This window comes from Elephas maximus, chromosome 17 (genome assembly GCF_024166365.1).
Source record: "Elephas maximus indicus isolate mEleMax1 chromosome 17, mEleMax1 primary haplotype, whole genome shotgun sequence".
Taxonomy (NCBI): Eukaryota; Metazoa; Chordata; class Mammalia; order Proboscidea; family Elephantidae; genus Elephas; species Elephas maximus.
This window is the reverse complement of record NC_064835.1, coordinates 1,271,903-1,286,253: the sequence shown is the minus strand read 5'-3', so window position 1 is coordinate 1,286,253 and position 14,351 is coordinate 1,271,903.

Below are 14,351 nucleotides of genomic sequence, written 5' to 3'. Positions count from 1 at the left end.
GTTGTTAGGGGGTTAGAGTTGTTTGTTGTTGGGGTTTAGTGGTTTTTGTTGTTAGGGTGTTAGTGTTGTTTGTTGTTAGAGTGTTAGTGGTTTGTGTTGTTAGGGGGTTAGTGTTGTTTGATGTTAGGGGTTTAGGGTTGTTTGTTGTTAGTGGGTTAGGGTTGTTTGTTGTTAGTGGGTTAGTGTTTTTGGTTTTCAGGGGTTAGGGTTGTTTGTTGTTTGGGGGTTAGTGTTTGTTGTTAGGGGGTTAGGGTTGTTTTTTGTTAGGGTGTTAGTGGTTTGTGTTGTTAGGGTGTTAGTGTTGTTTGATGTTAGGGGTTTAGGGTTGTTTTTTGTTAGGGTGTTAGTGTTGTTTGTTTTTAGGGTGTTAGTGGTTTGTGTTGTTAGGGGGTTAGTGTTGTTTGATGTTAGGGGTTAAGGGTTGTTTGTTGTTAGGGGTTTAAGGTTGTTTCTTGTTGGGGTTTAGTGGTTTTTGTTGTTAGGGTGTTAGTGTTGTTTGATGTTAGGGGTTTAGGGTTGTTTGTTGTTAGGGGGTTAGAGTTGTTTGTTGTTAGGGTGTTAGTGTTGTTTGATGTTAGGGGTTTAGGGTTGTTTGTTGTTAGGGGTTTAAGGTTGTTTCTTGTTGGGGTTTAGTGGTTTTTGTTGTTAGGGTGTTAGTGTTGTTTGTTGTTAGGGTGTTAGTGGTTTGTGTTGTTAGGGGGTTAGTGTTGTATGATGTTAGGGGTTTAGGGTTGTTTGTTGTTAGTGGGTTAGGGTTGTTTGTTCTTAGTGGGTTAGTGTTTTTCGGTTTCAGGGGTTAGGGTTGTTTGTTGCTTGGGGGTTAGTGTTTGTTGTTAGGGGGTTAGTGTTGTTTGTTGTTAGGGTGTTAGTGGTTTGTGTTGTTAGGGTGTTAGTGTTGTTTGATGTTAGGGGTTTAGGGTTGTTTGTTGTTAGGGGTTTAAGGTTGTTTCTTGTTGGGGTTTAGTGGTTTTTGTTGTTAGGGTGTTAGTGTTGTTTGTTGTTAGGGTGTTAGTGGTTTGTGTTGTTAAGGGGTTAGTGTTGTTTGATGTTAGGGGTTTAGGGTTGTTTGTTGTTAGGGGTTTAAGGTTGTTTCTTGTTGGGGTTTAGTGGTTTTTGTTGTTAGGGTGTTAGTGTTGTTTGATGTTAGGGGTTTAGGGTTGTTTGTTGTTAGGGGGTTAGAGTTGTTTGTTGTTAGGGTGTTAGTGTTGTTTGATGTTAGGGGTTTAGGGTTGTTTGTTGTTAGGGGTTTAAGGTTGTTTCTTGTTGGGGTTTAGTGGTTTTTGTTGTTAGGGTGTTAGTGTTGTTTGTTGTTAGGGTGTTAGTGGTTTGTGTTGTTAGGGGGTTAGTGTTGTTTGATGTTAGGGGTTTAGGGTTGTTTGTTGTTAGTGGGTTAGGGTTGTTTGTTGTTAGTGGGTTAGTGTTTTTGGTTTTCAGGGGTTAGGGTTGTTTTTTGTTGGGGTTACTGTTGTTTGTTGTTAGGGTGTTAGTGGTTTGTGTTGTTAGGGTGTTAGTGTTGTTTGATGTTAGGGGTTTAGGGTTGTTTGTTGTTAGGGGGTTAGAGTTGTTTGTTGTTAGGGTGTTAGTGTTGTTTGATGTTAGGGGTTTAGGGTTGTTTGTTGTTAGGGGTTTAAGGTTGTTTCTTGTTGGGGTTTAGTGGTTTTTGTTGTTAGGGTGTTAGTGTTGTTTGTTGTTAGGGTGTTAGTGGTTTTTGTTGTTAGGGGGTTAGTGTTGTTTGATGTTAGGGGTTTAGGGTTGTTTGTTGTTAGGGGTTTAAGGTTGTTTCTTGTTGGGGTTTAGTGGTTTTTGTTGTTAGGGTGTTAGTGTTGTTTGTTGTTAGGGTGTTAGTGGTTTGTGTTGTTAGGGGGTTAGTGTTGTTTGATGTTAGGGGTTTAGGGTTGTTTGTTGTTAGGGGGTTAGAGTTGTTTGTTGTTAGGGTGTTAGTGTTTGTTGTTAGGGGTTTAGGGTTGTTTGTTGTTAGGGGTTTAAGGTTGTTTCTTGTTGGGGTTTAGTGGTTTTTGTTGTTAGGGTGTTAGTGTTGTTTGTTGTTAGGGTGTTAGTGGTTTGTGTTGTTAGGGGGTTAGTGTTGTTTGATGTTAGGGGTTTAGGGTTGTTTGTTGTTAGGGGGTTAGAGTTGTTTGTTGTTAGGGTGTTAGTGTTGTTTGTTGTTAGGGGTTTAGGGTTGTTTGTTGTTAGGGGGTTAGAGTTGTTTGTTGTTAGGGTGTTAGTGTTGTTTGATGTTAGGGGTTTAGGGTTGTTTGTTGTTAGTGGGTTAGGGTTGTTTGTTGTTAGTGGGTTAGTGTTTTTGGTTTTCAGGGGTTAGGGTTGTTTGTTGTTTGGGGGTTAGTGTTTGTTGTTAGGGGGTTAGGGTTGTTTGTTCTTACGGTGTTAGTGGTTTGTGTTGTTAGCGTGTTAGTGTTGTTTGATGTTAGGGGTTTAGGGTTTTTTGTTGTTAGGGGGTTAGGGTTGTTTGTTGTTAGGGTGTTAGTGTTGTTTGTTGTTAGGGGGTTAGGGTTGTTTCTTGTTACGGGGTTAGTGTTGTTTGTTGTTACGGGGTTAGGGTAGTTTCTTGTTAGGGGTTTAGGGTTGTTTGTTGTTAGGGGTTTAGGGTTTTTTCTTGTTGGGGTTTAGTGGTTTTTGTTGTTAGGGTGTTAGTGTTGTTTGTTGTTAGGGTGTTAGTGGTTTGTGTTGTTAAGGGGTTAGTGTTGTTTGATGTTAGGGGTTTAGGGTTGTTTGTTGTTAGGGGGTTAGAGTTGTTTGTTGTTGGGGTTTAGTGGTTTTTGTTGTTAGGGTGTTAGTGTTGTTTGTTGTTAGGGTGTTAGTGGTTTGTGTTGTTAGGGGGTTAGTGTTGTTTGATGTTAGGGGTTTAGGGTTGTTTGTTGTTAGTGGGTTAGGGTTGTTTGTTGTTAGTGGGTTAGTGTTTTTGGTTTTCAGGGGTTAGGGTTGTTTGTTGTTTGGGGGTTAGTGTTTGTTGTTAGGGGGTTAGGGTTGTTTGTTGTTAGGGTGTTAGTGGTTTGTGTTGTTAGGGTGTTAGTGTTGTTTGATGTTAGGGGTTTAGGGTTGTTTGTTGTTAGGGTGTTAGTGTTGTTTGTTTTTAGGGTGTTAGTGGTTTGTGTTGTTAGGGGGTTAGTGTTGTTTGATGTTAGGGGTTTAGGGTTGTTTGTTGTTAGGGGGTTAGAGTTGTTTGTTGTTAGGGTGTTAGTGTTGTTTGTTGTTAGTGGTTTAGGGTTGTTTGTTGTTAGGGGTTTAAGGTTGTTTCTTGTTGGGGTTTAGTGGTTTTTGTTGTTAGGGTGTTAGTGTTGTTTGATGTTAGGGTGTTAGTGGTTTGTGTTGTTAGGGGGTTAGTGTTGTTTGATGTTAGGGGTTTAGGGTTGTTTGTTGTTAGGGGGTTAGAGTTGTTTGTTGTTAGGGTGTTAGTGTTGTTTGTTGTTAGGGGTTTAGGGTTGTTTGTTGTTAGGGGTTTAAGGTTGTTTCTTGTTGGGGTTTAGTGGTTTTTGTTGTTAGGGTGTTAGTGTTGTTTGATGTTAGGGGTTTAGGGCTGTTTGTTGTTAGGGGGTTAGAGTTGTTTGTTGTTAGGGTGTTAGTGTTGTTTGATGTTAGGGGTTTAGGGTTGTTTGTTGTTAGGGGTTTAAGGTTGTTTCTTGTTGGGGTTTAGTGGTTTTTGTTGTTAGGGTGTTAGTGTTGTTTGTTGTTAGGGTGTTAGTGGTTTTTGTTGTTAGGGGGTTAGTGTTGTTTGATGTTAGGGGTTTAGGGTTGTTTGTTGTTAGGGGTTTAAGGTTGTTTCTTGTTGGGGTTTAGTGGTTTTTGTTGTTAGGGTGTTAGTGTTGTTTGATGTTAGGGGTTTAGGGTTGTTTGTTGTTAGGGGGTTAGAGTTGTTTGTTGTTAGGGTGTTAGTGTTGTTTGATGTTAGGGGTTTAGGGTTGTTTGTTGTTAGGGGTTTAAGGTTGTTTCTTGTTGGGGTTTAGTGGTTTTTGTTGTTAGGGTGTTAGTGTTGTTTGTTGTTAGGGTGTTAGTGGTTTGTGTTGTTAGGGGGTTAGTGTTGTTTGATGTTAGGGGTTTAGGGTTGTTTGTTGTTAGTGGGTTAGGGTTGTTTGTTGTTAGTGGGTTAGTGTTTTTGGTTTTCAGGGGTTAGGTTTGTTTGTTGTTAGGGGGTTAGTGTTGTTTGTTGTTAGGGTGTTAGTGGTTTGTGTTGTTAGGGGGTTAGTGTTGTTTGATGTTAGGGGTTTAGGGTTGTTTGTTGTTAGGGGGTTAGAGTTGTTTGTTGTTAGGGTGTTAGTGTTGTTTGTTGTTAGGGGTTTAGGGTTGTTTGTTGTTAGTGGGTTAGGGTTGTTTGTTGTTAGTGGGTTAGTGTTTTTGGTTTTCAGGGGTTAGGGTTGTTTGTTGTTAGGGGGTTAGTGTTGTTTGTTGTTAGGGTGTTAGTGGTTTGTGTTGTTAGGGGGTTAGTGTTGTTTGATGTTAGGGGTTTAGGGTTGTTTGTTGTTAGGGGGTTAGAGTTGTTTGTTGTTAGGGTGTTAGTGTTGTTTGATGTTAGGGGTTTAGGGTTGTTTGTTGTTAGGGGTTTAAGGTTGTTTCTTGTTGGGGTTTAGTGGTTTTTGTTGTTAGGGTGTTAGTGTTGTTTGTTGTTAGGGTGTTAGTGGTTTGTGTTGTTAGGGGGTTAGTGTTGTTTGATGTTAGGGGTTTAGGGTTGTTTGTTGTTAGGGGTTTAAGGTTGTTTCTTGTTGGGGTTTAGTGGTTTTTGTTGTTAGGGTGTTAGTGTTGTTTGATGTTAGGGGTTTAGGGTTGTTTGTTGTTTGTGGGTTAGGGTTGTTTGTTGTTAGTGGGTTAGTGTTTTTGGTTTTCAGGGGTTAGGGTTGTTTGTTGTTTGGGGGTTAGTGTTTGTTGTTAGGGGGTTAGGGTTGTTTGTTGTTAGGGTGTTAGTGGTTTGTGTTGTTAGGGTGTTAGTGTTGTTTGATGTTAGGGGTTTAGGGTTGTTTGTTGTTAGGGTGTTAGTGTTGTTTGTTTTTAGGGTGTTAGTGGTTTGTGTTGTTAGGGGCTTAGTGTTGTTTGATGTTAGGGGTTTAGGGTTGTTTGTTGTTGGGGGTTAGAGTTGTTTGTTGTTAGGGTGTTAGTGTTGTTTGTTGTTAGGGGTTTAGTGTTGTTTGTTGTTAGGGGTTTAAGGTTGTTTCTTGTTAGGGTTTAGTGGTTTTTGTTGTTAGGGTGTTAGTGTTGTTTGTTGTTAGGGTGTTAGTGGTTTGTGTTGTTAGGGGGTTAGTGTTGTTTGATGTTAGGGGTTTAGGGTTGTTTGTTGTTGGGGGTTAGAGTTGTTTGTTGTTAGGGTGTTAGTGTTGTTTGTTGTTAGGGGTTTAGGGTTGTTTGTTGTTAGGGGTTTAAGGTTGTTTCTTGTTGGGGTTTAGTGGTTTTTGTTGTTAGGGTGTTAGTGTTGTTTGATGTTAGGGGTTTAGGGCTGTTTGTTGTTAGGGGGTTAGAGTTGTTTGTTGTTAGGGTGTTAGTGTTGTTTGATGTTAGGGGTTTAGGGTTGTTTGTTGTTAGGGGTTTAAGGTTGTTTCTTGTTGGGGTTTAGTGGTTTTTGTTGTTAGGGTGTTAGTGTTGTTTGTTGTTAGGGTGTTAGTGGTTTGTGTTTCTAGGGGGTTAGTGTTGTTTGATGTTAGGGGTTTAGGGTTGTTTGTTGTTAGGGGTTTAAGGTTGTTTTTTGTTGGGGTTTAGTGGTTTTTGTTGTTAGGGTGTTAGTGTTGTTTGATGTTAGGGGTTTACGGTTGTTTGTTGTTAGGGGGTTAGAGTTGTTTGTTGTTAGGGTGTTAGTGTTGTTTGATGTTAGGGGTTTAGGGTTGTTTGTTGTTAGGGGTTTAAGGTTGTTTCTTGCTGGGGTTTAGTGGTTTTTGTTGTTAGGGTGTTAGTGTTGTTTGTTGTTAGGGTGTTAGTGGTTTGTGTTGTTAGGGGGTTAGTGTTGTTTGATGTTAGGGGTTTAGGGTTGTTTGTTGTTAGTGGGTTAGGGTTGTTTGTTGTTAGTGGGTTAGTGTTTTTCGGTTTCAGGGGTTAGGGTTGTTTGTTGCTTGGGGGTTAGTGTTTGTTGTTAGGGGGTTAGTGTTGTTTGTTGTTAGGGTGTTAGTGGTTTGTGTTGTTAGGGTGTTAGTGTTGTTTGATGTTAGGGGTTTAGGGTTGTTTGTTGTTAGGGGTTTAAGGTTGTTTCTTGTTGGGGTTTAGTGGTTTTTGTTGTTAGGGTGTTAGTGTTGTTTGTTGTTAGGGTGTTAGTGGTTTGTGTTGTTAAGGGGTTAGTGTTGTTTGATGTTAGGGGTTTAGGGTTGTTTGTTGTTAGGGGTTTAAGGTTGTTTCTTGTTGGGGTTTAGTGGTTTTTGTTGTTAGGGTGTTAGTGTTGTTTGATGTTAGGGGTTTAGGGTTGTTTGTTGTTAGGGGGTTAGAGTTGTTTGTTGTTAGGGTGTTAGTGTTGTTTGATGTTAGGGGTTTAGGGTTGTTTGTTGTTAGGGGTTTAAGGTTGTTTCTTGTTGGGGTTTAGTGGTTTTTGTTGTTAGGGTGTTAGTGTTGTTTGTTGTTAGGGTGTTAGTGGTTTGTGTTGTTAGGGGGTTAGTGTTGTTTGATGTTAGGGGTTTAGGGTTGTTTGTTGTTAGTGGGTAAGGGTTGTTTGTTGTTAGTGGGTTAGTGTTTTTGGTTTTCAGGGGTTAGGGTTGTTTGTTGTTGGGGGTTACTGTTGTTTGTTGTTAGGGTGTTAGTGGTTTGTGTTGTTAGGGTGTTAGTGTTGTTTGATGTTAGGGGTTTAGGGTTGTTTGTTGTTAGGGGGTTAGAGTTGTTTGTTGTTAGGGTGTTAGTGTTGTTTGATGTTAGGGGTTTAGGGTTGTTTGTTGTTAGGGGTTTAAGGTTGTTTCTTGTTGGGGTTTAGTGGTTTTTGTTGTTAGGGTGTTAGTGTTGTTTGTTGTTAGGGTGTTAGTGGTTTTTGTTGTTAGGGGTTTAGTGTTGTTTGATGTTAGGGGTTTAGGGTTGTTTGTTGTTAGGGGTTTAAGGTTGTTTCTTGTTGGGGTTTAGTGGTTTTTGTTGTTAGGGTGTTAGTGTTGTTTGTTGTTAGGGTGTTAGTGGTTTGTGTTGTTAGGGGGTTAGTGTTGTTTGATATTAGGGGTTTAGGGTTGTTTGTTGTTAGGGGGTTAGAGTTGTTTGTTGTTAGGGTGTTAGTGTTGTTTGTTGTTAGGGGTTTAGGGTTGTTTGTTGTTAGGGGTTTAAGGTTGTTTCTTGTTGGGGTTTAGTGGTTTTTGTTGTTAGGGTGTTAGTGTTGTTTGATGTTAGGGGTTTAGGGCTGTTTGTTGTTAGGGGGTTAGAGTTGTTTGTTGTTAGGGTGTTAGTGTTGTTTGATGTTAGGGGTTTAGGGTTGTTTGTTGTTAGGGGTTTAAGGTTGTTTCTTGTTGGGGTTTAGTGGTTTTTGTTGTTAGGGTGTTAGTGTTTTTTGTTGTTAGGGTGTTAGTGGTTTGTGTTTCTAGGGGGTTAGTGTTGTTTGATGTTAGGGGTTTAGGGTTGTTTGTTGTTAGGGGTTTAAGGTTGTTTCTTGTTGGGGTTTAGTGGTTTTTGTTGTTAGGGTGTTAGTGTTGTTTGATGTTAGGGGTTTACGGTTGTTTGTTGTTAGGGGGTTAGAGTTGTTTGTTGTTAGGGTGTTAGTGTTGTTTGTTGTTAGGGTGTTAGTGGTTTGTGTTGTTAGGGGGTTAGTGTTGTTTGATGTTAGGGGTTTAGGGTTGTTTGTTGTTAGTGGGTTAGGGTTGTTTGTTGTTAGTGGGTTAGTGTTTTTGGTTTTCAGGGGTTAGGGTTGTTTGTTGTTAGGGGGTTAGTGTTGTTTGTTGTTAGGGTGTTAGTGGTTTGTGTTGTTAGGGTGTTAGTGTTGTTTGATGTTAGGGGTTTAGGGTTGTTTGTTGTTAGGGGGTTAGAGTTGTTTGTTGTTAGGGTGTTAGTGTTGTTTGATGTTAGGGGTTTAGGGTTGTTTGTTGTTAGGGGTTTAAGGTTGTTTCTTGTTGGGGTTTAGTGGTTTTTGTTGTTAGGGTGTTAGTGTTGTTTGTTGTTAGGGTGTTAGTGGTTTGTGTTGTTAGGGGGTTAGTGTTGTTTGATGTTAGGGGTTTAGGGTTGTTTGCTGTTAGGGGTTTAAGGTTGTTTCTTGTTGGGGTTTAGTGTTTTTTGTTGTTAGGGTGTTAGTGTTGTTAGATGTTAGGGGTTTAGGTTTGTTTGTTTTTAGGGGGTTAGAGTTGTTTGTTGTTAGGGTGTTAGTGCTGTTTGATGTTAGGGGTTTAGGGTTGTTAGTTGTTAGGGGTTTAAGGTTGTTTCTTGTTGGGGTTTAGTGGTTTTTGTTGTTAGGGTGTTAGTGTTGTTTGTTGTTAGGGTGTTAGTGGTTTGTGTTGTTAGGGGGTTAGTGTTGTTTGATGTTAGGGGTTTAGGGTTGTTTGTTGTTAGTGGGTTAGGGTTGTTTGTTGTTAGTGGGTTAGTGTTTTTCGGTTTCAGGGGTTAGGGTTGTTTGTTGCTTGGGGGTTAGTGTTTGTTGTTAGGGGGTTAGTGTTGTTTGTTGTTAGGGTGTTAGTGGTTTGTGTTGTTAGGGTGTTAGTGTTGTTTGATGTTAGGGGTTTAGGGTTGTTTGTTGTTAGGGGTTTAAGGTTGTTTCTTGTTGGGGTTTAGTGGTTTTTGTTGTTAGGGTGTTAGTGTTGTTTGTTGTTAGGGTGTTAGTGGTTTGTGTTGTTAAGGGGTTAGTGTTGTTTGATGTTAGGGGTTTAGGGTTGTTTGTTGTTAGGGGTTTAAGGTTGTTTCTTGTTGGGGTTTAGTGGTTTTTGTTGTTAGGGTGTTAGTGTTGTTTGATGTTAGGGGTTTAGGGTTGTTTGTTGTTAGGGGGTTAGAGTTGTTTGTTGTTAGGGTGTTAGTGTTGTTTGATGTTAGGGGTTTAGGGTTGTTTGTTGTTAGGGGTTTAAGGTTGTTTCTTGTTGGGGTTTAGTGGTTTTTGTTGTTAGGGTGTTAGTGTTGTTTGTTGTTAGGGTGTTAGTGGTTTGTGTTGTTAGGGGGTTAGTGTTGTTTGATGTTAGGGGTTTAGGGTTGTTTGTTGTTAGTGGGTAAGGGTTGTTTGTTGTTAGTGGGTTAGTGTTTTTGGTTTTCAGGGGTTAGGGTTGTTTGTTGTTGGGGGTTACTGTTGTTTGTTGTTAGGGTGTTAGTGGTTTTTGTTGTTAGGGGGTTAGTGTTGTTTGATGTTAGGGGTTTAGGGTTGTTTGTTGTTAGGGGTTTAAGGTTGTTTCTTGTTGGGGTTTAGTGGTTTTTGTTGTTAGGGTGTTAGTGTTGTTTGTTGTTAGGGTGTTAGTGGTTTGTGTTGTTAGGGGGTTAGTGTTGTTTGATGTTAGGGGTTTAGGGTTGTTTGTTGTTAGGGGGTTAGAGTTGTTTGTTGTTAGGGTGTTAGTGTTGTTTGTTGTTAGGGGTTTAGGGTTGTTTGTTGTTAGGGGTTTAAGGTTGTTTCTTGTTGGGGTTTAGTGGTTTTTGTTGTTAGGGTGTTAGTGTTGTTTGTTGTTAGGGTGTTAGTGGTTTGTGTTGTTAGGGGGTTAGTGTTGTTTGATGTTCGGGGTTTAGGGTTGTTTGTTGTTAGGGGGTTAGAGTTGTTTGTTGTTAGGGTGTTAGTGTTGTTTGTTGTTAGGGGTTTAGGGTTGTTTGTTGTTAGGGGGTTAGAGTTGTTTGTTGTTAGGGTGTTAGTGTTGTTTGATGTTAGGGGTTTAGGGTTGTTTGTTGTTAGTGGGTTAGGGTTGTTTGTTGTTAGTGGGTTAGTGTTTTTGGTTTTCAGGGGTTAGGGTTGTTTGTTGTTTGGGGGTTAGTGTTTGTTGTTAGGGGGTTAGGGTTGTTTGTTGTTACGGTGTTAGTGGTTTGTGTTGTTAGCGTGTTAGTGTTGTTTGATGTTAGGGGTTTAGGGTTTTTTGTTGTTAGGGGGTTAGGGTTGTTTGTTGTTAGGGTGTTAGTGTTGTTTGTTGTTAGGGGGTTAGGGTTGTTTCTTGTTACGGGGTTAGTGTTTGTTGTTACGGGGTTAGGGTAGTTTCTTGTTAGGGGTTTAGGGTTGTTTGTTGTTAGGGGTTTAGGGTTGTTTCTTGTTGGGGTTTAGTGGTTTTTGTTGTTAGGGTGTTAGTGTTGTTTGTTGTTAGGGTGTTAGTGGTTTGTGTTGTTAGGGGGTTAGTGTTGTTTGATGTTAGGGGTTTAGGGTTGTTTGTTGTTAGGAGGTTAGAGTTGTTTGTTGTTGGGGTTTAGTGGTTTTTGTTGTTAGGGTGTTAGTGTTGTTTGTTGTTAGGGTGTTAGTGGTTTGTGTTGTTAGGGGGTTAGTGTTGTTTGATGTTAGGGGTTTAGGGTTGTTTGTTGTTAGTGGGTTAGGGTTGTTTGTTTTTAGTGGGTTAGTGTTTTTGGTTTTCAGGGGTTAGGGTTGTTTGTTGTTTGGGGGTTAGTGTTTGTTTTTAGGGGGTTAGGGTTGTTTGTTGTTAGGGTGTTAGTGGTTTCTGTTGTTAGGGTGTTAGTGTTGTTTGATGTTAGGGGTTTAGGGTTGTTTGTTGTTAGGGTGTTAGTGTTGTTTGTTTTTAGGGTGTTAGTGGTTTGTGTTGTTAGGGGGTTAGTGTTGTTTGATGTTAGGGGTTTAGGGTTGTTTGTTGTTAGGGGGTTAGAGTTGTTTGTTGTTAGGGTGTTAGTGTTGTTTGTTGTTAGGGGTTTAGGGTTGTTTGTTGTTAGGGGTTTAAGGTTGTTTCTTGTTGGGGTTTAGTGGTTTTTGTTGTTAGGGTGTTAGTGTTGTTTGTTGTTAGGGTGTTAGTGGTTTGTGTTGTTAGGGGGTTAGTGTTGTTTGATGTTAGGGGTTTAGGGTTGTTTGTTGTTAGGGGGTTAGAGTTGTTTGTTGTTAGGGTGTTAGTGTTGTTTGTTGTTAGGGGTTTAGGGTTGTTTGTTGTTAGGGGTTCAAGGTTGTTTCTTGTTGGGGTTTAGTGGTTTTTGTTGTTAGGGTGTTAGTGTTGTTTGATGTTAGGGGTTTAGGGCTGTTTGTTGTTAGGGGGTTAGAGTTGTTTGTTGTTAGGGTGTTAGTGTTGTTTGATGTTAGGGGTTTAGGGTTGTTTGTTGTTAGGGGTTTAAGGTTGTTTCTTGTTGGGGTTTAGTGGTTTTTGTTGTTAGGGTGTTAGTGTTGTTTGTTGTTAGGGTGTTAGTGGTTTGTGTTGTTAGGGGGTTAGTGTTGTTTGATGTTAGGGGTTTAGGGTTGTTTGTTGTTAGGGGTTTAAGGTTGTTTCTTGTTGGGGTTTAGTGGTTTTTGTTGTTAGGGTGTTAGTGTTGTTTGATGTTAGGGGTTTAGGGTTGTTTGTTGTTAGGGGGTTAGAGTTGTTTGTTGTTAGGGTGTTAGTGTTGTTTGATGTTAGGGGTTTAGGGTTGTTTGTTGTTAGGGGTTTAAGGTTGTTTCTTGTTGGGGTTTAGTGGTTTTTGTTGTTAGGGTGTTAGTGTTGTTTGTTGTTAGGGTGTTAGTGGTTTGTGTTGTTAGGGGGTTAGTGTTGTTTGATGTTAGGGGTTTAGGGTTGTTTGTTGTTAGTGGGTTAGGGTTGTTTGTTGTTAGTGGGTTAGTGTTTTTGGTTTTCAGGGGTTAGGGTTGTTTGTTGTTAGGGGGTTAGTGTTGTTTGTTGTTAGGGTGTTAGTGGTTTGTGTTGTTAGGGGGTTAGTGTTGTTTGATGTTAGGGGTTTAGGGTTGTTTGTTGTTAGGGGGTTAGAGTTGTTTGTTGTTAGGGTGTTAGTGTTGTTTGTTGTTAGGGGTTTAGGGTTGTTTGTTGTTAGTGGGTTAGGGTTGTTTGTTGTTAGTGGGTTAGTGTTTTTGGTTTTCAGGGGTTAGGGTTGTTTGTTGTTAGGGGGTTAGTGTTGTTTGTTGTTAGGGTGTTAGTGGTTTGTGTTGTTAGGGGGTTAGTGTTGTTTGATGTTAGGGGTTTAGGGTTGTTTGTTGTTAGGGGGTTAGAGTTGTTTGTTGTTAGGGTGTTAGTGTTGTTTGATGTTAGGGGTTTAGGGTTGTTTGTTGTTAGGGGTTTAAGGTTGTTTCTTGTTGGGGTTTAGTGGTTTTTGTTGTTAGGGTGTTAGTGTTGTTTGTTGTTAGGGTGTTAGTGGTTTGTGTTGTTAGGGGGTTAGTGTTGTTTGATGTTAGGGGTTTAGGGTTGTTTGTTGTTAGGGGTTTAAGGTTGTTTCTTGTTGGGGTTTAGTGGTTTTTGTTGTTAGGGGGTTAGAGTTGTTTGTTGTTAGGGTGTTAGTGCTGTTTGATGTTAGGGGTTTAGGGTTGTTTGTTGTTAGGGTTTTAAGGTTGTTTCTTGTTGGGGTTTAGTGGTTTTTGTTGTTAGGGTGTTAGTGTTGTTTGTTGTTAGGGTGTTAGTGGTTTGTGTTGTTAGGGGGTTAGTGTTGTTTGATGTTAGGGGTTTAGGGTTGTTTGTTGTTAGTGGGTTAGGGTTGTTTGTTGTTAGTGGGTTAGTGTTTTTGGTTTTCAGGGGTTAGGGTGCTTTGTTGTTTGGGGGTTAGTGTTTGTTGTTAGGGGGTTAGTGTTGTTTGTTGTTAGGGTGTTAGTGGTTTGTGTTGTTAGGGTGTTAGTGTTGTTTGATGTTAGGGGTTTAGGGTTGTTTGTTGTTAGGGGTTTAAGGTTGTATCTTGTTGGGGTTTAGTGGTTTTTGTTGTTAGGGTGTTAGTGTTGTTTGCTGTTAGGGTGTTAGTGGTTTGTGTTGTTAAGAGGTTAGTGTTGTTGGATGTTAGGGGTTTAGGGTTGTTTGTTGTTAGGGGTTTAAGGTTGTTTCTTGTTGGGGTTTAGTGGTTTTTGTTGTTAGGGTGTTAGTGTTGTTTGATGTTAGGGGTTTAGGGTTGTTTGTTGTTAGGGGGTTAGAGTTGTTTGTTGTTAGGGTGTTAGTGTTGTTTGATGTTAGGGGTTTAGGGTTGTTTGTTGTTAGGGGTTTAAGGTTGTTTCTTGTTGGGGTTTAGTGGTTTTTGTTGTTAGGGTGTTAGTGTTGTTTGTTGTTAGGGTGTTAGTGGTTTGTGTTGTTAGGGGGTTAGTGTTGTTTGATGTTAGGGGTTTAGGGTTGTTTGTTGTTAGTGGGTTAGGGTTGTTTGTTGTTAGTGGGTTAGTGTTTTTGGTTTTCAGGGGTTAGGGTTGTTTGTTGTTGGGGGTTACTGTTGTTTGTTGTTAGGGTGTTAGTGGTATGTGTTGTTAGGGTGTTAGTGTTGTTTGTTGTTAGGGGTTTAGGGTTGTTTGTTGTTAGGGGTTTAAGGTTGTTTCTTGTTGGGGTTTAGTGGTTTTTGTTGTTAGGGTGTTAGTGTTGTTTGTTGTTAGGGTGTTAGTGGTTTGTGTTGTTAGGGGGTTAGTGTTGTTTGATGTTAGGGGTTTAGGGTTGTTTGTTGTTAGGGGGTTAGAGTTGTTTGTTGTTAGGGTGTTAGTGTTGTTTGTTGTTAGGGGTTTAGGGTTGTTTGTTGTTAGGGGGTTAGAGTTGTTTGTTGTTAGGGTGTTAGTGTTGTTTGATGTTAGGGGTTTAGGGTTGTTTGTTGTTAGTGGGTTAGGGTTGTTTGTTGTTAGTGGGTTAGTGTTTTTGGTTTTCAGGGGTTAGGGTTGTTTGTTGTTTGGGGGTTAGTGTTTGTTGTTAGGGGGTTAGGGTTGTTTGTTGTTACGGTGTTAGTGGTTTGTGTTGTTAGCGTGTTAGTGTTGTTTGATGTTAGGGGTTTAGGGTTTTTTGTTGTTAGGGGGTTAGGGTTGTTTGTTGTTAGGGTGTTAGTGTTCTTTGTTGTTAGGGGGTTAGGGCTGTTTATTGTTACGGGGTTAGTGTTGTTTGTTGTTACGGGGCTAGGGTAGTTTCTTGTTAGGGGTTTAGGGTTGTTTGTTGTTAGGGGTTTAGGGTTGTTTCTTGTTGAGGTTTAGTGGTTTTTGTTGTTAGGGTGTTAGTGTTGTTTGTTGTTAGGGTGTTAGTGGTTTGTGTTGTTAGGGGGTTAGTGTTGTTTGATGTTAGGGGTTTAGGGTTGTTTGTTGTTAGGGGGTTAGAGTTGTTTGTTGTTGGGGTTTAGGGGTTTTTGTTGTTAGGGTGTTAGTGTTGTTTGTTGTTAGGGTGTTAGTGGTTTTTGTTGTTAGGGGGTTAGTGTTGTTTGATGTTAGGGGTTTAGGGTTGTTTGTTGTTAGTGGGTTAGGGTTGTTTGTTGTTAGTGGGTTAGTGTTTTTGGTTTTCAGGGGTTAGGGTTGTTTGTTGTTTGGGGGTTAGTGTTTGTTGTTAGGGGGTTATGGTTGTTTGTTGTTAGGGTGTTAGTGGTTTGTGTTGTTAGGCTGTTAGTGTTGTTTGATGTTAGGGGTTTAGGTTTGTTTGTTGTTAGGGTGTTAGTGTTGTTTGTTT